We start from the raw sequence: 27,772 nt of genomic DNA on the forward strand, positions 1-27,772 counted from the left end.
TTGGCCAGCCTGTACTGTGATCTTTCTACATATGCATACCAAATGGCTGGGATTACTGGTATGTGCCACCATGTGAGGTCTTTATTACTGTTAGGTGTTTCTGTTCTAGGGTGATGATTGTCTTTTTTCCCCCAGTGTGGCCAGGTCTTTTAAGTTTCTCTTCCTGTTTGAGCTGTTATGGCTGTGTAATTGGAGTTCTGTGAGTTTCAAAGCAATTTGATTCCATCTTGACTGGAAATCCTGACATTATCTCTTTAATTATAAGTAAGTTAAAATAAGAACGAATTCCAGTTTGTTCTATTTCTGGTCGTATCTTATATCTAACACTCTTTTTTTTTTTTTTTTGGTGGTGGGCCTTGAACTCTGGGCTTGGGCGCTTTCCCTGTACTCTTCAACTCAAGGCAAGCACTTTACTGCTTGAGCCACAGTGCCACTTCCTGTTTTCTAGTCTCACGGATTTTCCTGCTGGCTTTGAACTGGTATCCTCAGATCTCAGCCTCCTGAGTAGCTAGGATTATAGGCATAAGCCACCAATGCCCGGCTTACTCCTTTGATTTTATACAAATAATGTTGTGAATCTTTTTATATACTGTAATTGAGTATATAATGCAATTCAGCCAAGACTTATTTTGCTTTGTGGACTTTATACTTTTATTTTATCTATTATTTATTGTAAAGATAACTATAGAGAGGGGTTACAGTTACATGAGTAAGGTAATGAGTCAATTTCCTACCTAGCATTGTTATTCCCTCCTGTTTTTTCCCCCTTTCCTCCCTACCTCCCCAACTCCTCCCTCCCCCCCAAAGTTGTAAAGTTCATTTTAAACATAGTGTCTTGTACATCTCATTGTTACAGTGTTTCATCCGGTATCCTTATTTCAGCATTTTGTTATTTTTCTTCCCCTCCCCAAATTAGAAAAATGTATATACAAGATGCAGGGCATGGGAAAAATATGGAAGGCTTCAGGAATTTGTGTATCATTCTCGCGCAGGGGCCATGCTAATCTTCTCTGTATCGTTCCAGTTTTAGTATATGTGCTGCTGAAGCGAGCACTGGACTTTATAATTTTAAAGTAAGTAACTGTGTGTGTGTTGGGTGCTGTCTCATGTTTTTGTTCAAGGCTAGCACTCTACCACTTGAGCTACACCTCTGCTTTCTGGCATTTTGCTGGTTGATAGGAGATGAGAGTTTCACAGACTTTCCTGCCTGGGCTTCAAACCACAACACTCAGATCTCAGCCTCCTGAGTAGCAAGGATTATAGGCATGTGGTGGCTCAGGACTGGCTAAAGTAATTTTTGAGTGAGTTTGATCTATGGATTGAGAATCTACAAGCATTTCATTGATTAGGAAATGACCTGTCTGTACAAAGCAGATTATGGGTACTGACAGTTGTCTTACTGCTTACTTGCTTCCCTTTCTGATCATGTATTATTCACATTGTTCTCGTTATAAAACACAGAGATAGAAAAGATTCTGATTTAGTATTCACACTTAGGTTTTCGTTATAAGTTAAACAAATATTTAATCTTTTTAAAGGCTAGAAAGGTAATTGGAAATTTGTTATGAAAGGGAACTATGTTAATGTCTACCTGATGATTACTTCAAGTGATACCTTGGAGTGGCTTCTCAGTGAGTTGCAATTGAAGATTTTTCCAGACACTTGTCAAGTACTGTTTAGTTGTGAATTGCATTTCTTCTGCGGACTGTTGGTAGGCAGTTCTTGATTTCTATTCCCACTACTCACTGTTGGCTTCCTTGTCCCCAGGAGTGGGTTTGTGGCTCTCCCTTCCTTCCTTGGGCCTTCTCTGTGGCTTGGGTTGCACCCATGGTTAGGATTAGCAATTCTTGCCTGTGTTTCTTGGGAGCAGAAGATTGTGAAGACTAGTACTTCCCCCTGATTTTTACCTCACACTACATCTTTATCTTCATATATTTGATAGTAATTTAAGTATTTGGAAGTTTTTTTTTTGTAGAAATACTGGAAAAATAGGTGGCTCACATTTTAAGTTACTACTGAAGTTCTTATTTTAGTACTGTGTAGACCAGTTTTAAGTTGGTATTTATACTTAAGTTTAAGGTTAAGATTTTTGTTTCTAAACCAAAACCTACTATATGTTTTTGCTGCACTGAAAATATTATTTTTAAAAATAAATTTAACATTTACCATTAAGGTGTAGAAATAAATTAGTTTTTCATGTTCTTTAAATGGTTCTTGACTTTGTCCTGGAAATGGGAGTTTGAACTCTCCACTTTTGAGTGGGGTTTAGGGCTTGGAAGTGTACATCTGCCTAGCATGTTTGACAGAATGTAAGGAAGAACAGTTACATTTGTCTTTAAAGCAAACACAACTGACATAGATATATAAAACAGTTACAGTTTTCCAAGTATGTTGACATTTCTTAATTTTGGCTGATTTGATACTTCTGCTCTGCTATCTGTATAAGAGAGTGCCTGGCCACATAGGTCAGGGGTTGGATATATTCCTGTTAGCAAAAGGAGCTGTGGAGGGAGGACACCAGATGTAAAGAAATAGCTCCAATCCTCTTATAGTCCTGTAAGTTTGGGAGGTAGAGATCAAGACATTGTGGTTCAAGGCCAACATGAGCAGAAAGTTAGCAATACATCTTTACCAACAAGTGAGGCATGCTTGTGACATGCACCTGTCACAGATACCTGATAGTAATAAATGGAAGGATTGCACTCCAGGCCTGCCTGGGCAAAAAGTGAGACCTCATTTGAAAAATAGCCACCATAAGAAAGGGTGAGGGGACCTGGCTTAAGTGGTAGGGTACCTGCCTAGCAAGACCTACTACTTCCAGAAAAGCAGTTATTTTTAAATAGTCGGGATGTACTTCAGCAGGCAAAAAGTCACTGCATATTCATATTGATGGATTTAGGTTTATTCACTGGGTATATCTCCAAGGAATTATCCCAAAGTTTACGTAATGCATGTACCCATTTCTATAAGATTTTTTAAAATAACATTCCACAGATGTATGGAAGAGACCAGTGGTTGTTGGTGTGAGGAGTGGTGGAGTGAAGGGAAGTTGCTACAGCTTAAGAAGGGGGTGGGGAAGGAGCATGAAGGATCTTTGTAGAGATGGAATGTTGTGCATTTTGACAACCTGTGATACTGATAATACTTTTGCAGGCTGTTGGCCATGGAGGATCTGAGTAATGAGTACATGGGATCTTCTGGTATGATTTTGTACAATTGTACAAGAATCAGTGATTAAGAATAAATATTAATAGAAATGAATTCCTTTTTGAGGTGGGCTTCTTTTCTGTTTTACTCAGCTTCATGGTATCAGTACATTTTGCTGACTACAAAACTGGAACCCAGGTCAGTAGCTGTTTTTGTGATTGATGTTGAAATTTGAGCATCTTTGAATAATGGACTCTTTAATCTGAGCATAGATTTTTTTAAAAAAATTTGTCTATGCTTTATCTTATTTTTATTTTTATTTGTCAGTTGTAGAGCTTGAACTTGGCTTGGGCACTGTCCCTGAGATTTTTTGTTCAAGGCTAGTTAGTGTTCTACCACTTGAGCCACAGCACCATTTCTGATTTTTTCTGAGTAATTTATTGGAGTAAGAGTCTCACAGACTTTTCTGCCCAGGCTGGCTTCAAACTGCAATCCTCAGATCTCAGCCTCCTGAATATCTAGGATCACAGGCGTGAGCCACTGGCATCAGCATTTATTTTTTTTTTTATTATTATTATTATTATTATTATTATTATTATTATTATTATTATTATTAGGAAAGCTCTCTCTATGTAGCCCAGAGTAGCCTTGAACTGTAGATCATCTTACTTCAGCTCTGGAGGACTGAAATGTCAGGCATGTGCTACCACACAACCTCCTATTCTACTATCATTTATTATTTTACATTTTAGTGGTATTGAGGTTTGAACTCTGGGCCTTGTGCTTGCTAAGCAGGAACTTAGTCCCTCAATCAGCACCTTTATGCATTGGTTATTTTCAAGATAGCGCATGGACTTATTCCTTGACCAGCCTGGTCTTCGATCTTCCCATTTGTGTTTTCATTGTTTGCTGGCATGGCAGGCATGCACCATTGAACTCAGCCATTGATTGAGATGGAATCTCCTGCACTTCTGTGCCTGGATTGGCCTTGAACCACCATCCTCCTATCTCCACCGCCCATGTAGCTAGGATTACAAGCATGAATCACAGTGCCTATTATCTTTAAAAAGCAATAGAAAACATGAATTTTTAGCTATCTTCTAAACTACTCAAAAACAAAACAGAACCAAAACACAAAAACCATGCCTTTAGGAATCGCAAATGTGTGTTTTTGGCCATAATGTAATTTCTTCATGTTTCAAATTTCTTTTTAGGACTAATAATAGCAGCTGTGATATGACAGTTATTTTATAATTTGTTAATTATGTTATGTAAAATAGCATACTGGTTAGGAGCGGGTGATATTGCACAGATTGTAGCTCTGAAAACCATGAATAAATCCAATGAACGAGTGAGAAGAACGATACTATTGCTGGCACTCTGAAATTCTGCAGAGACTTACATTGTAGCTCAAAATCAGCCCTGTCTTCTTGCTGTGTTCAAGAGGCTTTTCATTGATTTCTGTTGAGAGGAAAGCCTTTTTTAACTTAAAAAAAGAAAAAGAAAAAAGGCAGTTCTCTGCAGGTCCCGTGGATTATAAAGATCTTTTAGCAGGGAGTTGCTCTTTCTCTGGAAAATTGGCTGTTAAAATCAGAGGGAACTCATAAGAGTTGGCATGGGGTTTGATTAAATGGACCAGTTGGATCAGCATAGATTCCAGATTTAATGGGGCAAATATTCACTCCTCTGTTTTGTATGATTAGCATAGTCATTTTTCTGTATTATAGAAATATAATTTTAGGATGTATTGTTTTACATTATAAATTAAAAGCATGTTAGCAATAGTCTGATAAATTGAAAATGTTGTGAAGACTTTAACATATGAGTAAAATTTAACTTAGATGAAACAATTTGTGTCTCCATTGTGGAATAGTTTGTAGTTCAGAGATACAACTCACCGGAGGCCATGGCAGTGATAGCAACTAACTTGGAAAGTTATTTATGTGCAAGTATTGTTTTTGTTTTCATTTTTGTTTTTTTTTGGTCGGTTGTGGGGCTTGAACTCTGGGCCTGAACGCTGTCCCTCAGCTCTTCAGCTCAAAGCTATAGCACCACTTCCGGTTTTCTGGTGGTTTATTGGAGATAAGAGTTTCACGGACTTTCCTGCCCGGGCTGGCTTTGAACCGAGATCCTCAGATCTCAGACTCCTGAGTAGCTAGGATTACAGGCGTGAGCCACCAGGCGCCAGGCTATGTGCAAGTATTGTTTTAGCACTTGTCATGTATTATCCATTCTCTTGTTTCATTGTCATTCTGAGAGAGGGCCTCTGAAATTTCCTGCTCATAAATAAGGAAAGCAAAATGTTTAAATGATAGAAGAAGGCACCTTTGTTCTTAGCCACTACTTTATATTAGCTTCCATAGGAAAGTGAGACAGCACGTATTAGATGATGGAAAGTGAGCTGGGTTGTTGAAGTGGTTTGTCAGGTGTGTGGGGTGGTGATGGCCACCTAAGCACAGTGGTCTGCAGCATCAGTAAACAGGAGTCGCAGCCAAAAATTGACTTCAAGTTTAAAGATTTTTTTTTTAAAATTTGAAGTTCTAGAATCTAGCAACTCCTCGTTGTGTTGAGTTAATATTCCAATGAGCTGAAGAGAGGAGATTGATTGGCTTTATAGGCAGAAAACGGCTTTAGGAAGCTGAAACAGAAGAGTTGACTGGGTGCATGATTAAAACAGGTCTTCTTTAGCTTGGCTTCTCTGCTAAACCAGAGAAGTTGACTAGTTTCTATAGATATCTTGATTTCTTTTTTCTTTTTTAATTGTCCATTCTCAGAATTCAGTTTGGCTCTGTGACACATAGCGTGAATGACTGTTCTGGCTCTGTCCCGTCTGTGGAGGCTAATGGGAAGCAACAACTCCTGCAAGTTTCATTCAACACATGCTGCCACCTATGGCTCAGCAAAAGATAGCTGTTTGGAGCTGAAAGTTTGGGAGAGTCACAGATACTCAATGAAATAGGGGAGGAAGAAAAGTAGTATAGACTTACAACAAAATAAAATGCTACATACAAAATGTTTCATGAGATATAATTATTGCTGTACTATAATGGTGCAGAAAAAAAACATTGTTGCTGCTTGAAGAAAATAGGAAGGCATTGTGGAGAAGGTGGGATTTGAAAGAAGGGTATGATGAAATGCTTGTTTCAAGAAGGAGGGCTAGTATGAGTAAGGAGTGAAAAGGAAGAAATGTATGGTGTAACAGTTGGATACTTTTGTAATAAGCCTGCTGGCCAAGAGTCATAGTAAGTAAATAAGGTAGGAGGGGAGCACATATTATTGGGTCTGTGTGCGTGTGTGCACATGTGCACAAGTGTGTTTATGCGTGTGCGTGCCCATATGCCTGGTTTCTGGGGCTTAAATTGAGGGCCTGGGCCTTGTCATTGAGCTTTTTAGCTCAAGGCTAGAGCTTCTAGCATTTGAGCCACAGCTCTATTTTTGGCTTTTTGGTGATTAGCTAGGAATAAGAGTCTCATGGACTTTCCTGCCTTTGAACTCAATCCTTAGATCGAGGCTGGCTTTGAACCTCGATCCTTACATCTCAGCCTCCTGACTAGTTTAGGATTACAGGCATGAGCTCGTGGCACCTGGGATAATTGAGTCTTTGTAAAAGACATTGATTAGGAATGGCACTGTGTCTCAAATGGTAGAGTGCTAGCCTTGAGCACAAAGAGGCTCCGGGACAGTGCCTAGGCCCTGAGTTCAAGCCCCTGCGCCCCCCCCCCCCCAAAAAAAAGGTAGTTCTTAAAAGTCATTGATTAGAGGAAAGCAGTGTAGAGACCTGACTATGAAGTGTGAATGTGTTAGGGGAACATAAGTCCAAGTGGATCTTGATTATTTGAACCAGAACAGAAGTAAGTTAAAAACAGCAACAATAATAACAATGAAAGTTTTGAATGAGGAGTTAAATTTATTGAGTGTTCATAAGATTGATTTATCAAAGAATAAATAAAAAAGCTGACAGGGTCAGCCAGTATCTATAGGGTGGAATCAAGTTTCTGAAATAGTACCTTTAGTTTACATATCTAATTAATTGGGCAAAATTCGGTAGGACTAAATAAAGATCCAAATTTAAGCTTTTAAAAATAAATGAATTTAGAAGCATTGTGCCTGGATCAGGATTGTTAATACAGACATCTTTACCTGAGATATCCTGAGATATCTCATAGCTCATTTAAAAAGACTTAAGGACTTGTGCTAGCCAGGTCAGAGACAGGATGAGACTGAAGGTGAGGATCATCTCATATGTGAAATTATTTTCATTAGTTAGCTTAGAGAAACAAGTTGGATTTTTGAAAACTTATAAAATGATTTCCACTTAGGCAGGACCTCAGATGATTCTATAAGAAGTAGATGTTAAGTTGCAGCATGAAGTAATAACTCTCACGTTAAATGTTTTTTAGGTATTTTTACGCTAAGTAGGGAGCTCCCATCTCTTCAACTTAAGTCAGTATCTGGGACCATACATTACTATCCGACTGTTCTATTTAAATAGGCAAGGCTTGGGTTTTTGTTTGTTTTTCTGATGCTCCTTTGATGGGCTTTCTGCCTGCAGTTTCCAAAAGTGTGGTGTGCAGCTGCCATGGGTCGTGCTTGGGATGGGTCCTTTCTGCCCTTTTAGGGACTCCCAGGAGATGAAGACAGTGTCTGTGGTGTGCTGGGTCCTTGTTTGCCTTTCCCTGTGCTGCGCAGCAAAGACCGCATGGGTGACCACTGCTGCCTTAGCACTGATCAAGGCAGTGACATCCGATCTCACCAGCTGTTGTGTTCTTCAGAAATCAGAGACTTTGGTTTTACTTGATGAAATTTTTGGTGAAGCAAAAATCCCACATTTTATAAAGTCTCAACTCTGCTGTGCATATCTTCTTAATTTTCTGCTAGAGAAATGGCATTTCTGCTGCAGATGGTGGTTGTCTTGAGGGAGAACATTTGCGTGAGCACTTGAGCGTATTGAACCATGTACTGTTTTGAGGGGGGGGGGTAAAAAGCATTTGTACTTTGGAGAATAACTGATAAACTATAGTAATGCAGACTTAGGTAGTTGGCAGGTATTTTTTCCAAACGAACAAAGTGAGCTTGTCAAAGAAAGTGGCAGTATTTGTTACTTGTGATAATTTGTGATTTCACATAAAAATGAGAGTTCTGAAAAGCTTACATTTGCCACAGTGAGGTGATAGTTCTTGTTACTTACTTTGAGGGTGGTGGTATGGCTATGTGATAGGACTGTGGGTTCGACTCCTAGCACTGCAAACAACACATTAAAAAATCGTTTTTCTGCCGAGCTCACCGATGCTATTAGTAAACATGATTTTATATTGTAAGGTAAAATATTTCAACATCTAGAAGATCTGCCTGACACAGCCAGTATTTTCCAAAGGACCAGTGCATGCAACTTGTAATATTAAAATTATGCCTGGTAAAAGATCCTTTCAAAGTGAAGACTGGCTTTAATATAATGGAGTATGGAAAGGTCAACAATAAAGTTTTTTTTTTTATTGTAAAGATACTATACAGAGGGTTACAGTTACATGAGTGAGGTAATGAGTATACTTCCTCTTGAACATTGTTACCCCCTCCATTGTTTTCCCCCTACCATTCCCTCCCTCCCTTCCCCAAGGTTCTTTTTTTTTTTTTTTTTTTTGATTGTGATTAAGTGATTACATAATTTCCGGAAATTCACAGTATTGTGGAATAATGATGCTCATTTAAAGTCACAAGTTCATTCTAACTTTCCTGGAGCAAATTGTCTATCACAGTCTGTAATATATAATGGTGCTCACATGTTATATACCATATATGTGATCAGCAGCACGGGGATATTTAGTAGTGGTTCAACCAGATGAGTGGGAGTTCTTTGTTTCTTAAGTCCTGTTAGTTTTGTCATATCACCTAACATTTTGGATTTAGCATCCACTTATCAGGGAGACCATGTACCATTTGTCTCTTCGTTCTTGGCTTACCTCGCTCAACATGATTCCTTCTAGCTCCATCCATTTCCCTGCAAATGCCATTATTTTGTCATTTCTAATGGCTGCATAATATTCCATTGTGTATAGATACCACAATTTTTGGATCCATTCATCTGTGGTGGGGCATCTAGGTTGTTTCCATATCCTAGCTATTGCGAACAGTGCTGCAATAAACATGGAGGTGCACATGTCCTTGTATATTGGTAACAATAAAGTTTTTAGATCTCCTACCCCCCCCCCCCCCCCCAACCCTCGGCCTTTCTTCTACCAGGGCCTTTTCACTCATGGCTGGTGCTCTCTGGTTTGGGGCCACCTGTCCAGTCTAGCTTTTTTACTGATTAATTGGGAATAGAGTCTTTACTGCCTGGGCTGGCTTTGAAACATGATCCTCAGATCTCAGCCTCTTGAGTTGAGTAGCTGGGATTACAGGTGTTTAAGCTCTTGGCACCTTGTTTTAAATTCCACATTTTAGCTAAACTATTAGAAACTATAACTTACTAAATTTTGGTGTAGTATTAGAGAAGAATATCCACAATTAAGTGAAAAGGTTGTTAAAATACTCCTTTTGTGCAAAACCATATTTTCTTTTTTACTTCACCCAAAAGAGCATACATAGTATGACCCATTGAAGCTAAGAGTAGATATGACAATCTAGTTATTAAAAATGAAAATTGGTATACCAAATTGTAGTCTGAAAAGAATTATGCTGATATATAATGTACTTGCTGTGATTAACAGATTTAGTATTTTGGGTTTAATATTCAGTACCTTCTGGTACTGAAGACTGAACCCAGAGTCTCATACATGCTAGCCAAGTGTTCTACCACTGAGCTACAATCCCAAGCCCTACTGTGGTAGATATTGGTAAATATAATCCTTATGAACAAACCCTTTGAAAACCTCTAGAATATTTTTAGGTGTGTAAGGGGGTTCAGAAATCAAAAGACTTAATGACTGCTTTAGATCAGCAACTTCAGCTTTGTTGTTCCATCAGTTTTCTCAGGTTTGGTAGAGCTCTGAACATTCCACTTATCATATTGAGAGAATTAATAATGCTTATTGCTAATAATTTGGTAGTAATCAGCATACACATTACTCTCCAATACATCTTTCTCATAGTGTCTTAGTAGATAGGAGACTAAGCTTGGAGTAAGAAAGTTGATTCAGAAATACAGGAGAAAGGGAATGTACTTCTGGGGTGTTTAGCTCAAGTTACAAGAAAGTTTAATACTTTGTATTCGTGGCACAGGAAGGATGCCTCTCCCATCAGTCCCTCTGGTTTCTGTTGTGATGGCAATTCGTAATGCCTCGAACAAATTCTCTTTTAGTTCCTCCAGAAAATATCATCCAGATCCCATTGTGTTAGAGTTGATTCAGTGTTTTTTGTTTTTTGTTTTGTCAGTTGTGGGGCCTGAACTCCAGGCCTGGGCCCTGTCCATCAGCTCTTCAGCTCAAGGCTAGCCCTCTACCACTTGAACCACAGCACCACTTCTGGCTTTTTCTGCCTGTGTGGTGCTGAGGAATCAAACCCAGGGCTTCATGCATGCGAGGCAAGCACTACCACTGAGCCACCTTCCCAGCCCAAGCATTGATTCAGTTTTGTATCAGTTGTATATAATATTTTTTCTTAGTGTTTTCCTACTTCTTGTCTGTATTGGATATCCTTAGTTCTTTTACACTTTGAAGACTCCTTTAACATTTTTCGTATTTGTTTATGGCTTCTTTTTGGCTTTCGTTTCATGGAGTGTTTTGGTTATTTGTTTTCTCTGGTTACATTGAAGGCTTTTCCTTTTGGATCATGTTTTGGTTATTTGTTTTCCCTGGTAACATTTGAGTGCTGTATTACATGTTTACTCTCCCCCCCCTTCCTTATACAGCCAGTGATGGAATTATTTAAAAGATAATGAAATTATTTAAAAGAGAAATTTTATTTTAGTTTGTATTTAACTAAGAACCTAAGAGTTTATAGTAGAGGAAAATTTCCAAGAAGAAATCTGGCAGGTTTGAATCATTGTGCGTGCGCGCGCGTGCGTGCGTGCGTGTGTGTGTGTGTGTGTGTGTGTGTGTGTGTGTGTGTGTGTGTGTGTGTGTGTGTTTTCTGCAGGCTTATAGGTCACCCCTATGGTTGGAGGCTGGGATTAAGTGGGCAAGGAACTTAGTGGGTTGATATCATAAAGAGTTGTGCCATTTGTTAGTTCAGTCAGAAAAACTTTAAATGTGAAGAGACTGTTCTGCTGGTTAAACAAAGAGTTCTTTGCTTCTATTTAGTACTTTTACTTGTTCTCATTGTTAATCTCATTGTTATGTCATTTAGAGTATATATTTATTTTGCCAGTGCTAGGGGTTGAACTCAGGACCTGGTTGCTGTCCCTTAGCCTTTTCTGCTCAAGGCTACTGCTCTGCCACAGCTTAGCCACAGCTCTACTTCCAGTTTTTTGGAAAAGAAAAGAGTCTCATGGACCTTCCTGCCTGGGCTGGCTTTGAAGTAGAATTCTCCTATTTCAGCCTCATGAGTCACTACAATTACAGGCATGAGCCATCAGTGCCCAGCAGGATTTTATGTTTACAAGTAAAAGTTTCACCTTGAACCTTGAGTGCTACATTCATAAATATAGCTGCTGCTTCTTCTTTCTTCTTCTTCCTTCTTCTTCTTCTTCTTCTCCTTCTCCTTCTCCTTCTCCTTCTCCTTCTCCTTCTCCTTCTCCTTCTCCTTCTCCTTCTTTCTTCTTTCTTCTTTCTTCTTTCTTCTTTCTTCTTCTTTCTTCTTCTTTCTTCTTCTTTTTTTTTGCCAGTCCTGGGGCTTGAACTCAGGGCCTGGGCACTGTCTCTGAGCTTCTTTTGCTCACTCTACCATTTGAGCCAGAGCACCACTTCTGGCTTTTTCTGTGTATGTGGTACTGAGGAATTGAACCCAGGGCTTCATGCATGCTAGGCAAGTGCTCTACCACAAAGCCACCTTTCCAGTTGTCCTGGTTCTTTGTTCCGTACTTCTGACATGAGAGCACAGATTAGGTTGGTTTAATGGACAGTGGTGACAGACTAAATACATGTAGCACATATGATCTATGCAAATAATGTTTATGAAAGTTGCTTGTAGTGCATGGATTATTATAAATTGCTAAATTATTCTGAATTGTGATTTGTTTTGAAATTAAAATTTTTTTTTGGTAGGCTCCGGGGCTTGAACTCGGTCTGGGCACTATCCCTGAGCTCCTTTTGCTCAAGGCTGGTGCTCTTCTACTTGAGCCACATCACCACTTCCAATCTTTCCTGTTATTAATTGGAGATTAGAGTCTCCAATTTCCTACCTGAGCTAGTTTTGAACTGTGATCCTTAGATCTCCACCTCCTGAGTAGCTAGGATTATAGGTATGAGCCACCAACACCCGGTGAAATGAATGTATTTTATGTTAAATAATTCAAATCTGATGAAAAGTGCTATCTAGAAAATGTCATTCCTTTGAATAAACATCACTGAGTAAACTTACTTGTCAGTAAATATAGATTTTTATAGAATACAGTCCATCAATTGAGGCATGAAAGGCAGTATTATAGCCTAATGATCAATACATGTCAAAAGGAAATGTTGAAGTGAAGCAAAAATGAAAAAAATGTCAGGAAAATGAAACAAAAAACACACTGGAATATGTGCATGATTCCACCGCAGTGTTTTTCAGAGTAGCTAAGTTAAATGGTTATCATTTGATAATCTCATCCTAATGGGATACACATAATATGTTGAATTGATCTCTTGATACTGCAAAGTGATCTCTACACAAAGCAAGTGCTTTCAAGGGATGGCTTTTGAAGAACAAGGTTTCTTTTTACATGTAAATATTACAGGGAAAATTAAACCTCCAAGTCTGTAGGCCCACATAACTCTAAAATGAAAATGAATGCAGTGCAATATCTCCTGGTTGGTTGTGTGTGTGTGTGTGTGTGTGTGTGTGTGTGTGTGTGTGTGTGTGTGTGTGTGTGTGTGTGTGTGTGTGTGTGTGTGTGTGTGTGTGTGTGTGTGTGTGTGTGTGTGTGTGTGTGTGTGTGTGTGTGTGTTGCATAGGCTGCATCTAATCTTGTCACTCCTGGTTTGTTTCTTTCTTTCTTTTTTGATCCAGCAGTTGTTTAATCTGCCTTTATTTGAAGAATTCTTTTCATGTGTAAAAGTGTGATGTTAATCTTTTCTTGCCAACAATACCACACATGAGTATCTTTTTTTATTCTAACAATAAATTAAAACATATTTTTCTCTATAAACCATTTATTCCTTTCAAGGAGTTTCTTCAGTGTCTGAACTTTCTTTTAAATTCATTTTTTTAATCTTTCTAAGCCTATCTTTAATCTTTTGTCTCTGCAAGTCACAGTCTGGTTTTTAAAGATTTAAGTCTAGCATACTCTATTATTTCTGTGATATAAATTCATTGGGTCATGTTGTAGGATTTTTATCTTCATGCTTGAAGTCAAAGGATGAAAAATTTGATCCCCAAGAGTTCTTTTTACACATTTCTAATTCAGTGAAAGCAAGGAATTTTTTGTAGCCTTGGACCTGAAAACCTAGTGTAGTAGGCTTTCCTGCAGATGATATGTACCAATTTTTATAAGCCTCTATTTACTTATTCACTCACCAAATATTTACTAAGTATCTTGTTTTGATAGTCACTTCACTGAGCACTGGGGAATATAATTGTAGGTGAAATAAACATGGCCTGTGCAATATTCATATTTGTGTTTTTGTCAGGGTGAGGGGGGCAGGTATTTAAGTCACCCCCCCCACAGACACGTATGTACACAAACTTGAACTCTTGAGCATGCCCGTGTGCGCATGCACACGCACACGTACACACACACACACACTATCTATCTATCTATCTATCTATCTATCTATCTATCTATCTATCTATCTATCTATCTATCTATCTATCTATCTATCTATCATCTATCTCAGCTGAATACAAATGCAAGCACATATTCACATGCATGCTAGGGATTTCCATGCCAGACCCAGATTGAGATCTGAAAATTAGGATAGACATATAGATTTGAAGTAGATGGAGGAGGAATGAGTTTCTATAGCAGAAAGGCCAGCAGCCCTTTGGCACAGGCAGGAGGTATAACATGTTCAGGAATGAAAATGGAGCAGTATAGCTTATTGGAGAGAATGTTTGCGAGTGTGGTATTAGATGAACTTGGTCTGGAGGTAGTAGGCATAGAACAAAGAGAACAAAGAGGATTTGTGTTACATGTTTTAAGCAGGAATTGGGGCGAGTAGGTACAGAGGTGAATAGATAGGGGGCAGTGAAAGAGAATGATTGACTGGCTGTCTGTAGTGTATAAGGTAGAAAGAAGTTAAATGTGGCTCAAGGGGGCATGGCATTCTGGTCAGAAAGTTCTAGTACTCCGAGGAAATTATGGTTCTCTAAGTTATTGCGTTAATTCTTTTCTTTGTGCAGACTCTGTGTGTGTGTATTTTCTTGAAGACAGTTTGTAGCATCTTTGAAATGTTCTTTCTTTCAAAGGTATACAGCAACATTAGTGTAGATGACTGCTGGGTTTCTCTAACACTGATTCAAAATCCAGAAGCAGGTAGAAGATTGAAGATTAATATTCTTTTTTCTTGGCAGTACTAAGGTGTAAACTCAGATCCTTGGGCAGGCTCTCTACCCCTTGAATAATACCCTCAGTCTCACCCCGTTTCTTTTGCTTTAGTTATTTGGATAGCGTCTCACTTCCCCTTCCCATTAGTGGGGGATGGCCTCAGACTGTAATCCTACTGCCTTTACCTCCCAGATAGCTGGCATTGCAGCCTTGAGGATTATAGGTATGTACCACCATGCCCGGTTTATGGACTGAGGTGAGTTATTGCTAACTTTTGTGTCTGTACTGGCACAAAACCAGTAGTCTTTTTTTTTTTATTTTTTATTTTTTAAATCTCTTCCCAAGTAGCTGGGATTACAAGCGAGAGCCCCTGTACCTCATCCTTAAATTCTTAATCATTGTTTTTAATGTGCTCTTGTAAGACTTATTTAAAGATATGATTATAAAATGGCCCTTTAATTTTTCCAGCTATACTTTTTGTTAGCTGTTTCTATTCTATTTTCCTTTTCTGACATGAATAAATGACTAAAAGTAAACATAAGTTAAATATTTATTAGTGCAAACTCCTTGATTTGTATATTAGCTATAGCCTGTATTTCAGGTATTTAAAATTAATTTTATACCTAGGCTTTAGATTCTGCTTGGTATAATGGCAAAAGTCTTACAAATACAAGTTTCTGGTTGTTAAAGTAATATTAGTCAAAATCGTTTATCAGTAATCTGTGGTCCCAGGGTTTACTTACTTGCCAGTGTATCTGTACTGAAGCTTAAGTAGACTAATGCCTTCCTCTTTGGTAAATATGACTGAATGTGGAGACAGTGGTGGAAGCCTTCCTCTTTTTATTTTCCTGGTCCTAGGGCTTGAACTCCTGGGTGCTGACCCTGAGGTTTTTTTTTTTTTTTTTTTGCTATAGGCTAGAGTCCTAGCTCCATTTCCAGCTTTATTGGTGGTTAATTAGAGATAAGAGTCTCATGCACTTTCCTGCCCAGGCTGGCTTTGAACCTTAATCCTCAGATCTCAGCCTCTTGAGTAGCTAGGATTATAGGCATACAGCAAGTTTCTGTTTTTAAATGTAGTAGCTCCTGCAACATCACTGAGAAGCAGCTCTTGTAGCTGTAGCAGCTTCTGTTTTGGTTCAGTAAATAAACAAAAAGGTGTTCTTTTCTAATATTTTGTTGCTCTGTTCCTAACTTTCCTTTTTGTTGTTGATTTTTTTTCTTTCCTATGTGTAGGATATTGGTTGAGTAAAATTGTTGATGGAAAATTGGGGTCATTCTAGGAGTGAATGATCTGAGATTGTTAAATATGTTTTTATGTCTGTCTTAGTAATAAAAGTGAAACTGTGGAAGGAAACAAAGTCTTACTGATATCTGTCTGTCCACCCATCCATCTATTCTTTATATTTGTGTGTTCTTATGTCCATCTATCTATCCATCATCTGGATAATTGTGTTTTGCATTAAAAAGGTCTTGATTCAGTAAGACTTTAGTAGACAGTTGAACTTGAATATTTATCCATTACAATGTGAAGGAGAATATTAAAGAGAAACAAAAATCACCTGGCCCAGATTATAAGGAATCAACATAAAAATTAACTAAATTAGGGCAGAGGTTAACAGAGTGTACTAAGCACATAGTAGGACCTGGTTCAATCCTAAGCACATAGGCTAGGGATGGAAATTATTTTGTTACTTAGGTAATAGAGTTATTTGGAGATTTTAGTGCTTCTAAAATAATCTTGTGGCTATAATCTAATAATACTCTATTAAAGTAGTGATAAGTAATTTCTAGGTCAAGTTGAAGATGGTGACAGTATTGACAAATTTAAATATGTTTGCACCCGAAAGATAGCATAAAATGTCCCTTACCCTCAATAGGAAATTCAGAGTCAGAGTTTATATAAATTTAACCATGCCCTTACCCATATTAACCCTCATATGTTAACTCACACCCATATCCACAGCTCACGTCCACTTGTGTCAAACAACATTGTAATACAGTTAGTTGTAGAACTAAGTGGCTTTTATTCCTGACTCATCATTCTACGGTATAGAATGAGAGCTTTGTAAGGTAGGACAACCGAGAACAAAGCAGAGAACAAGAGGTTGGTTGGTATCAGGTTTCTTTAGCATCACCCCCCCCCCCCCGAAGGAGGGTGGTGCTGAACCAGAAGGGGTTGCTTTTTACTCTGACTCCTGCAGATTGGAATCTCCTGTTTTTAGGAAAAACTGGTCTCTTCCGGAATCTGCTTCCTTAGTTTCAGTTTTGATTACGTGGCATTTAGGATGAGTGACTCGTTTTGATTTACACTGGAAAGGTTTTTCTTTTCCTATGGGACACTGACATGGGCATAACCATTTCAGTTATGCTGACAGTAGATGTAGACAAATAGGTTACAATATAGTTGTATAGGAAGGGGAAGAGGGACTGCATACCGTGTGTGTGTGTGTGTGTGTGTGTGTGTGTGTGTGTGTGTGTGTGTGTGTGTGTGTGTGTGTGTGTGTGTGTGTGTGTGTGTGTGTGTGTGTGTGTGATGCTTGTGTGAGCTTAGATGTAATTTTTGTCTATTAAGTCAAGTTTAAGTAGACTGCCTCTCTTTTATCTTTTGGTCAGTTGTGGGGCTTGAACTGAGGCTAGCACTCTACCACTTTGTCTCCTACTTTTTTAGTACTCGCTTCTGCTTAATCCCAAGTTACTTTTGCTTGCCCCTGTTGTATCATTGGATCTGTCCCCTCATAGCTTGCAGGTTCTTTTTGAGGGAGGATTTTTGTCTTATTCTCAGTGCTCAGGCTCTTGCACCTAGTATAGACTCAGGAAATATCTGTTGAATATCATTGCCTTACTTAGTTTCTAAGAGGATATTTTTGGAAGCAGCAATGTGGATATATTTATGGTAATTTAATAACAGGATGAAGAATTTGGGGGTTAGTACTGGGAGTTTCCTGAGAAGTATGATACATGTTTTCAAACTCCAAGATTTCCAAACTGTTCTTACGAAGACTCTCTGTACTTCCAGAGGCTTCTTCAAGAGTGAGAAAGTTCAAGTCTACTTTTAGCCATTTTACACTAAATACTGTAGTAGCCAAGATTCTGCTTTAAAAAATTTGCACTGAGGCATCTAGTCCATTCTATACCTACAGATGAGAGGCAACACCCAAAGGGGCTAAACAGTAGAAGTAGGATAGACATCAGATCTGGGTTCCTCTTGTTTTATTCTATAGATTCACTGGCTGACCCAGGTGGCCTCCAATTTTAAGAGGCAGAATTTGTTACTATTGTCATGTGCAATGACTCACATACATTCTTTTAGTAGCATTGAATGTATTAAAAAATAAAAACATCACAGTCAAAAGACTACTGATTAAAAATTAGGTAATGTTTTAACATTTTAGGTTAATGGGCATTTATTTGGCACTTGAGAAATTTGAAATTTATATATTATGTATTGTAATGGAATTTCATCTGATAATGTATTGATGATTGGAATAGTATAATTATTTCTTAGTTTATATATTTTAAAAAATTTGTGTACATAGTGAAGTAATGTTCATAGAGAAGAACTCACAGAAGCTGTTTAATAGATTCCATATGGGCAGAAGCATATAGAGAACTCTTAAATTGGACAAAGAGATGGAATTTTAATGAAATGTACAGAAATCATCAAGACCACATTAGCTCTTTATTATTTCACACGGCTGCTTTGAAATAAAGAACAGGATGTGCTACATTCATAATTCTTTCCTCTTGAGAATCAGCTAGTGTAAAAAGGAAGATTTAATTTACAAATCAAAGAGAAGCTGTTATCATGCAATTAAATATATAGATGCTGCTCATGTAGTCTGTAAGCAAACATTGTACCATCTCTCCAATTCTTTGCAGACTTTGAGATATACCCTTGTATATACTCTTTAATATTTTATCCTTTTTTAAAATGTCACCTTAGATAATCAAGTATTGGTGGTTTACTACTTTTCCTTAAAAATCTCTAAAATTTACAAGTTTTTAGTACACAAGATAGTGAACTTTTAAAGTGATAAGAAATAAATTAAAAAGTTTCATCTACTCACCTTCATAAGCCTTATTTTATATAAAACTAATGGGAGGGTTAATTATCTTGTGTTATTTAGGCCATGTTAGATGTTAAATGGAGTCCAGATCTATCCTGCTTTTTCTGTCCACTTGGTTAAAGTGTTTTCTGGCATTCTCTGGGCAGACAGCCAGCTCTAAAATAATTGCTTCAGTTGAAGCAGTTTTTGTATGTCTACATAAGCTCTGAGATTGGAATCAGTATTTATTGGACATAATAATCCTAGGAGATCTACTTTGACTCTGTGGTTTCTGATGACACAGAAGAGAGAATTTCTTTCTCTTCTATTTTGTCAGTCCTGGGGTTTGAACTAAGTGTGCAAATGTTTTTGAATTAATGAATGAGGAAATAAAAACAATCCTGTTGTTATCTTTGTCACTGCTAAGTGGTAAAATAAAATAAGCTAGTCACCTAAGAGTACTAGTTAGTACTCTTTCTCAGATTTCCTCTGGTTTTCAAACTGTATTGTCAAGTGTAAAGCTCTTATTTGAGCTTCTGGCTGGGGAGCAGAATAGGCTTCTACTCTTGCAGACTTTAGGGCGTCACAACTGTTAAGCAACAGATTGGAATCCTAGGACTTTGTAAAAACACAACTAGAAACTTTTTTTATTTTGCCAGTCCTGGGGCTTGAACTGAGGGCCTGGGTACTGCCCCTGAGCTTCTTTTGCTCAAGGCTAGCACTTGAACCACAGCACCACTTCTGGCTTTTTCTGTTTATGTGGTTCCAGGGCTTCATGGTTGCTAGGCAAACATTCTACCACTAAGCCACATTTCTAGCCCCAGAATTTCTTTATTTTGATAAGCTTCTAAATAAGTTGTATTGTCTTTGTTTTAAAACTTACAGAAAGTTCAGTAAAAAATCTTTTTGCATAAAATTATAGTGGTGCTTTTCAATTTTGAAGGAGGGTAGGATCCATGAAGTTTACAGTTTAAAAGAAGTTGGTGTTTGGTTGATACCGTTTGAAATTTTTTTCTGGATTTTTCACAGGAAAATGTTTAAATACAAATGAATCACTTAGCTGCTTTGGGACGTTACTTTAACTTAGTATGGTTCATTAGCCTCATCTATAAACTGTGAGATATCACTGGTAACTATTTTGTAGTGTTATAGAATCTATTAATTAGATAATCATTTGAAAGTGACAAATACAGTAAGCTCCAGAATTTGTTATCAGACGTTATCATCAGAGTGCTAGTTACAGGAGAATTAATTTTTGACTCCTATTTATTCCATCTCTGATTTAAGTCTGCCATTTTGTTGGTGTTAAGCTTAATTTTATTTGCAGATATTGAGTCTTCATTGACTGAGTGCATGGTTTACTTGTTTTTCTTTAAGATTCTGAGTTGATATGTGTTTCACACTAATTCTGATATATACATGCACTACTGTTAATCAGCAACAAATAAGACCATGTTGCAATGAGATCTGAATTGACAGCACTGGATTTCCATAACAGGACCGTTTCTTTGTGTATCGATTCTGCAGAACTGATCTTTACCTAGAAAGAAGTCTAATAATCAGTTAATTATTAATAATTTAAAAATGATTTTTTAGTGTTATCCTGAATCCTTTGCCTTTTCATATTCTCTGTTGTGTTATGTTAAGTCAGCCTATGTTAGAGACAAGTTCTTGTTTTACCTTATATGCTATAGAAAGAATAATCATTGACCATGGTCCTTTTGCCAGATTTCTTCCTTGGATTTTGTAGTTCTGACTCCTTGTTAATCAGTTTCCTGCTTGGCCCGTGTATCCCTACAACTTGCATCTTTAGATTCCTCATCCCACGATAATCTTTTAATGTCCAATTCAATGGAACCCTACTCTGCTCCATATATAGACCACATCACCTCCTAACTTTAGTCTCCTGCCCCATAGGTACTTGGTTCAGATGGAACTTTATTCTTGGACACTAGGACTGGGTGTTGAAACAGTATTCAGAACACAGTGGGTGTTTCACCCTCTTTCTCTGGAAGGATAATTTGAAGTTGGAAGAGAATAAAAGGAATAAAAAGAATAAAAAACACCTACAAAGACATTTGTAGGTATTGCCAAAGTACTGTAACGATCTGTTTGTACTAGAGTATTGTGAGGAAACATTGGTTTATTTACCTTTGTGAGAATCAACTTCACCATTGCACAGGTGTTTTGTGTGTTCCCTGTAGGATGCAGGCACACTTGCACTGCGGGAGAGGTTATGTTGCAGAAGGAACGAGTAGTATGTGCCAGGTAGACGTGTGTATGGGTTAGTGCGTAGGTCATCTTGGAGTTTGAGAAAGAGGAGAGTGTGGGGCTGAGATGTGTGGCTCAGAGGTAGAATACCTGCCTGGCAAGTGCCATACCCTGAGTTCAAACTCTAGTATTGCAACGAAAAGAAAACAAATGAAAGAGGACCTAAAGTGCTGAATGACTCATATTACTATATCACTTTTTTTTTTCTCACACATATAGTGGACACTGCTGGGGTTCAGGGTGTATCTGAAGTCAAACACAGTCCTTGTCCTTAGGCAGCTTCTCTCCTGAGGACAAATTTGTAAAGTCAGTAAGTACAAGTGTACTGTGTTTTATGGGAGGGTATAGTATGGGGCAGGGGTAGGGGGCGGGGTACAGGGAGGGGAGGAGGTGAATGAAGGCAAGAGCATGGGGGTGGTGGGTGGTGGTGGTGTGGAATATCATGAAGATAGGGTTAAAAAAAACAACCCATCATTTTGGATTATATTTTGGTGGCTAATATTGAAGTTTTGTAATCTGTTTTAGAGTCCAGCTACTTCTATAAAACAGAATTCCTAAAACAATAGAGTTTAAGTGTGATAGAAGTGTCTGTAGTCTCTTTCTGTCTCCTCCAAGAGTCTGAGGCCTAACAGCCCAAGGCTGAGGTGCAATGGTTTTATGGTATCAGGGATCTGGCCTCCTCCTGTCTTGTTCTTTTCATCCTCCACATATGGCTTTGGACTTTACAGCAGCATTGAACCACAGGGAAAAAGAGGAAAGAAGAGGAGATGCCACTTTTGCTCATGCTTTGAATTTAGGCACAGTGGCTCTCCCTGCCTGCTTCAGAAAGGTGATAATTGTCCATGCTTGCTAGTCATATATTTCTTGCTGGTCATATATCTTCTGTTTGGAGGGAATTTTTGAGATAAAATGGACCAATCACATTTTCAGAAGTCTTAGTTTTAAATGTCTCTTCAAAATAAGTCCGCAAAAGCTCTCTGGTGTTTAGGTACAGCTCAGTGCTAAAGTGCTTGCCTGGATTTCATCCCAGAACCCCCACCAAACAACTGTACAGCCACACAACCACCTCTTTGAACCTGTGCTTTGATACTTAGAAATCTGGCTTGCAGGATGCAGCATTCTTTCCTTAAACTTGATACTAATAGTGGATCTCAGAATGAACATCACTTCCTTTCAGATGTACTGCATTTTATTTTAGACTATTAAATTTTATTTTAAGGAATTGGAGACTCTACATTTACATTGAACTGCTTTCAGTTTGGTATGCCTTCATTCTATAATTTGGAGTTAAAAATGACAGCCTAATGGATCTGTACTCATGTCTTATGTATAATATATATTTTAGTGAAAAACTACAAGTTATAACATTTGTTGGAGATATTCATCGTATATTAGAAATATTTAGTTTAATTGTAAAAATAAAAAAAGTTGATGAACTAAAACCTGAGTATACTGCTCTATTAGCAATAAATTAGCAATAAATTTCACATTTTTAGAGATGAAGTCATGACAGAATGAAAAAAATTTAATAAGATGTTTAAAAAATAATTGTACAGTGAATTGTCCATTGAAGCATGGAAATAATAAAGCCAATAATATGACCTTACATATACAGTGATGAATATAACACTTTATTTTCTACTCCCCACCTTCAAATAATAGCCTGATACTTACGTATCTTTAGTTTTTTATTACTATGCAAGAATGGGTAGTTAGAACTTAGAATCTGCTGACTCTTCCTGTTTGTGGGTTCTGTATCCACAGATTCAGCCAACTACAGGTCACAACTTGTGTATGTGCATAAGCATCTGTTCTGCACTGAGCACAGACAGACATTTTTTCCTTGTCATTATTTGCTGCAGTTGTTTGTTCAGCAATTATTTACATAACATATTGTATTTGATATTAAAATAATACAGGGCTGCAAGGTGACAGCGGTTGTAATCCTAGCTATTCAGGAGGCTAAGATCTTAGAACGTGGTTCTGAGCCAGACCAGACAAGAAAGGTCTGAGAGACACTCACCTCCAGTAAAAAGCCCAAAGTAGAGTTTTGGCTCAAGTGGTAGGGTGCTAACCTTGAGCAAAAATGTTTAGGGCCGGGCGCTGGTGGCTCACGCCTGTAATCCTAGCTACTCAGGAGGCTGAGATCTGAGGATCGCGGTTCAAAGTCAGCCCGGGCAGGAGAGACTGTGAGACTCTTATCTCCAATAAACCACCAGAAAACCGGAAGTGGTGCTGTAGCTCAAGCGGTAGAGCGCTCACCTTGAGCTGAAGAGCTGAGGGACAGCGCCCAGGCCCAGAGTTCAAGCCCCATGACTGACAAAAAAAAAAAAAAATGTTTAGGGACAGCACTTAGGCCTAGAGTTCAATCCCCAGTACCAGCACCCCCCCCCAAAAAAAAAAGTATATGAGTTTTGCATTTTGAAGAAAAACAAAAATTCCATGAATAGAAGTTGCAAAGGATATTTCGTATAGCAACAGTTGAGCTTTTTTAAATGTCTTGATAAGAGATAAGTGTGAACTAGACACTTGCTTAAGGCATTGTGTGACAAAATGTTATTACCAACAGTTGAGTAATCTTGCCCAGAGTGTTAGCATGCTAAGATCAAAAGCAGGTTCCATTACAATGCTATAAATGTTGAGAGGAGTGAACATGAAATGCACATGCTGGGACTGAGTTGTGATAAGTCAATGTCAAACCTATTGACATTCCTTTGCTTAGTTTAGTTCAGTGCAGAAAATGGGTGTTGGAAGTATTCAGAACCTGTTAGGAGTATATTTATCCAACTACATCATCTTTCTTAATTTTCTTTTGGTGCTGGTCCTGTGGCTTGAACTCAGAGCCTGGATGCTGTCCCTGAGCTTTTTTTGCTTAAGGCTAGCACTCTACCTCTTGAGCACTCCCCCACCCCTCCCTCTTTTTTTTTTTTTTTGGTAGTTTTTTGAAGTCTTACAGACTTTCCTGCTTGGGCTGGCTTTGAACCATAATCCTCATATCTCAGTCTTCTGAGTAGCTAGGATTACAGGTGTGAGCCCCCAGTACCTGGCTCCAACCTTTTAAAAGCTGATACTTTTTTTTTTTTTCTGGGTGGAATTAAATGCCCATCTTCAAAGAGATGTAGACTAGCAAGTCTTTCTGCTATGTTGGAACTTGATATTTTCATTGAGTTGGTTTCCTCTCTAGAGAGGGAAGCTAGATATGGTGGTGCATACCTGTGAGCCCATCAATGATGGGATGGCACATAGTAGGTGGATGAAAGAAGTTCAGGTGCACACCCAGGTGGAGACCCTATTCTAGAAATAACCAAGAAAAATAGGCAATATAGCACCAGTTTAGCATGATCAAGGCCTTGAGTTCAAACTCCTTAGTACCTTCTACCTACCTCGAGAACCCCCTACTACCCCCCAGAGAAAAGACTTTCTTCAAAAACAAAACAAAACAAAACAAAACAAAAAACTGTGGCTAGGTGTGGGTGCTTACACCTGTTATCCTAGCCTCTCTGGATGCTGAAATCTGAGGATTGTGGTTTGAAGCCGGCCCAGTGAAACTTCATATCTCCAATAAATTGCTCAGAAAAAGCTGGAAGTGACACTGAGGCTCAAGTGGTAGAGGGCTAGCCTTGAGCAAAAGAAGCTCAAGGACAGTGCCCAGCCCCTGAGTTCAAGACCAGGACTGGCAAAAAAAAAAAAAAGAGTTGGTACTGGGAATTTAGGACTTTTGCTGGTAGTTGGTGCTCTACCATTTTACTATTTGAGTCCTCCACTTTTCTACTTCCTTTTCTTTTTTCTTTCTGGTTAATGGGAAATAAGAGTCTCTCAGAAGTTGTCTGCCCAGACTGGCTTCAAACATTGATCCTCAAATTTTAATCTCTTGAGTAGGTAGGATTACAGATGTGAGCTGCTCACATCCAGCCTTCGTTTCCTTTCTTCAAAATATGGCAAATAGCAATAACTTTTTAAAAAAGCCAACAAACTTTTACTTAAGGTGTTTTGCATGTTGTGATTTTTTCACTTTAAATTTTTATAACTGTTCATAGAGTGATGAGAAATAGAATCTGGTTTATCCTTATTAGGATCACTAATTGACCTTGATAATAACAGGTGCATGGCCCCAGGCTTGTTGCTGGTGTGAGGAATCTATTAGAGCCCATACTGCACAGCATGGGATCTGGAGGTCATAGTCCTCTCCAGCGTACCAGTTGCATGACTTCTGTTTTGGCAGACCACTACATTTCATTTTCTTCATTTGCAAAGTGGTGAGTTAGAGTCACAACACTGCATAGAATGTGAGGATTACCTGAGTTAACATGTGGAAATCACATAACACAGCATTTAGCTCATAGAAGATTCAGTAAGTTTAAACTGTTAGTGTTATCATTATTTCTGCTTGGCTACAAGAACAATACCCTAGGCAGCAGTGGTTGTTGTTAATCTACTATTCAGTAGTTTTTCTCACTGACATGGAGTATCAGCATACATGTATTGGAACCCTTTCTACCTTCTATATTCACTGAAAGATTTGTTACTTCCTTTTGTCTACATGTTGTCTACTTGGGGAGAGGAAGAACCTGTGATACCGGTATGAGTAAGCCTTCACTGTGCTTACCAGCAAAAATATCCTAAAGACAATAGGAAGAACTAGGTCTTATGTAATGTTTGTATATTAAAGTTTGAAAGACTTTGTTTGCTTACAAAATTTCCAGCAGTAAGGGAATAGGTTAAAGTAGAAGCAGATTTGTATATGTGTATATCTTGTGTGGAGGTACACTGGAATATTGGCATCATTTCTTCTGGAAGAATGAATCTAACTTGCTTTTGACTTTTAAGGGTTATACAACCCTGTAACTAGTATTTGTTGTTAATGACACTGGATTATTGCTATTACAGATACTGATTGTTCTGGTTCACTTCTTTGTATTTATTTATGATGGTGGTAGTAGAGGTGTTGGTAGTGAAGATATTGGTGGGTTTTTGTGTAGATGTCAGTCGACGTGTGCTCTGTGTTGGTTCTTGCTGACAGAGGTCACACACTGCTTCCTTTTTGTGCCATGTTGTGGCTACTCATTACTGCTACCATCTCTGGGTAAATGCTGTATTGTAGAAAGATGAGTGTTCTGTTTCTTTCGGTGAAACACCACCTAGCTCCCTTTAAGTGTTTATGGGAGAAAGGAAGACTTTTTAATCAGGTTATTCTACCTTCCAGCAACAGGATTAATAATAATAGCTAACCTGGTGTAATTACTATGTGATGTCATTATCCTAATATATGCTCCATACTGATTTAATCCTTATAAACTTGTTGAACCTTGTATTGCTAGTATTTAACAAATGAAGGCTCAGAGAGGTTTAGAAATTTACCTATGTCCATACTACAGATCAATCACATAGATAAAACCTTTTTCTCCCAGTTTGTGATGTCTTATAGAAAAAGGTCAAGTAAAGCCGGGGGCCTGTGGCTAAGCCTGTAACCTTAGCTACTCAGGAAGCTGAGATCTGAGGATTAGGAAATGAAGATCTGAGTTATCCTGAGGCAGGAAAATCCATGAGACTCTTAACTCCAGTTCAGTACCAAGAAGATAGGAATATTGCGGAGGCTCAAAGTGCTAGAGCACTAATGATGAGCACAAAAGCTCAGGGACAGTGCCTAGGCCCTGAGATGAGGTCCTAGGATGGCACCAAAACAAAACAAAACAAAAAAAGGTCATATATAGGAAAAGCTGTACAGAATATACTGAATAATCTACATACATTTTACTTGCATGTTTTCTTTGTCTTTTTTCTAGAAAGTTTAAAAATAAGTCCTGTAAGTTGGCATTTTGTATTTCATACTCAAGTGTGTACCCTTAAAACACAAGAACGTTTTTTTATTGACCTCCAGTGCAGTTCATGTATTGCATTTAGTTATTTCTCTTAAGTTTACTTTTCAGATATTAAATAGCCCTTTCTCCCTCCTCTTTTTCCATTTTATTGGGTTTTTGGAATTACAGATCATGGCACCAAATTTTTACACAGGATGCCTCTTTATCTTGAGGGATCAATGTAGGGAAAGTTGGCAAGCTGAAGGTAAGTAAGGAGAAAACCCCAGGAATGTCTCATCAGATGTACTCGATTATAGCTCTGTCCTTGGGAGGGGTAAGCATGTGCTTGAAGCTGAAGAAACCTTACCTGCAAAGTTTGACACTTTAATTACCTATCTCCAAGCAAAGTAAAAAGCCTGAAATAATATCTTTTTATTATCTCTTATTAGGATATGAAACATTGCCACTGTTAAAGTTTGTTTAGAGATGGAAACAATAGCATAATTACGCTGTGCCATAATTGTGTTAAAATAATTTCAGACTTTGCCAAAATTACTCCATTCACTAGGCATTTACTGAATATTTACTCTTCTAAAAACTGATTTGGAGCTTTATATAGATGCTCTTTTAGAAGTAAAGTTTCAAATTCAGTAGCAGAAAATCTTGTACAAAACAAATCTGCATTTGAGTGAGTGGACCCTGCAAGTACTGCAAGATAGCACCCGGAGGTCGGGAGTTGAGGAGGACAGTGCCTGGCTGGATTTGTGCAGCGGTTTCAAGAGATGGCATTTGAGTGGTCCAAATAAGTAGGATTTGACATTCAGAAATAGACATTCAGGCATCTTGGGTAAATTGAGGAAGAGAGAACTGGAAAGGAAAGAAAGGACAGAACACAGAAGTTGAGAATGTATTTGAATACCTTTACATTGAAGAAATGTACTTCTAAAAGACCA

At 38.2% G+C, this 27,772-nt stretch overlaps 1 protein-coding gene and 1 non-coding gene across 4 annotated transcripts in view; one reads left to right on the forward strand and one right to left on the reverse strand.

Moving 5' to 3' along the window:
- Positions 1 to 27,772, forward strand: part of Med13l (mediator complex subunit 13L) — a 207,107-nt gene that overhangs the window by 54,489 nt on the left and 124,846 nt on the right. The gene's annotated exons all lie outside the window — the stretch shown is intronic.
- On the reverse strand, positions 948 to 1,054 carry LOC138826427 (U6 spliceosomal RNA). The gene has a single exon (XR_011371703.1). It is a non-coding gene; the product is annotated as a U6 spliceosomal RNA (small nuclear RNA).

Source organism: Dipodomys merriami, unplaced genomic scaffold, assembly GCF_024711535.1.
Source record: "Dipodomys merriami isolate MVZ:Mamm:240054 unplaced genomic scaffold, mDipMer1.0.p SCAF_142, whole genome shotgun sequence".
NCBI lineage: Eukaryota > Metazoa > Chordata > Mammalia > Rodentia > Heteromyidae > Dipodomys > Dipodomys merriami.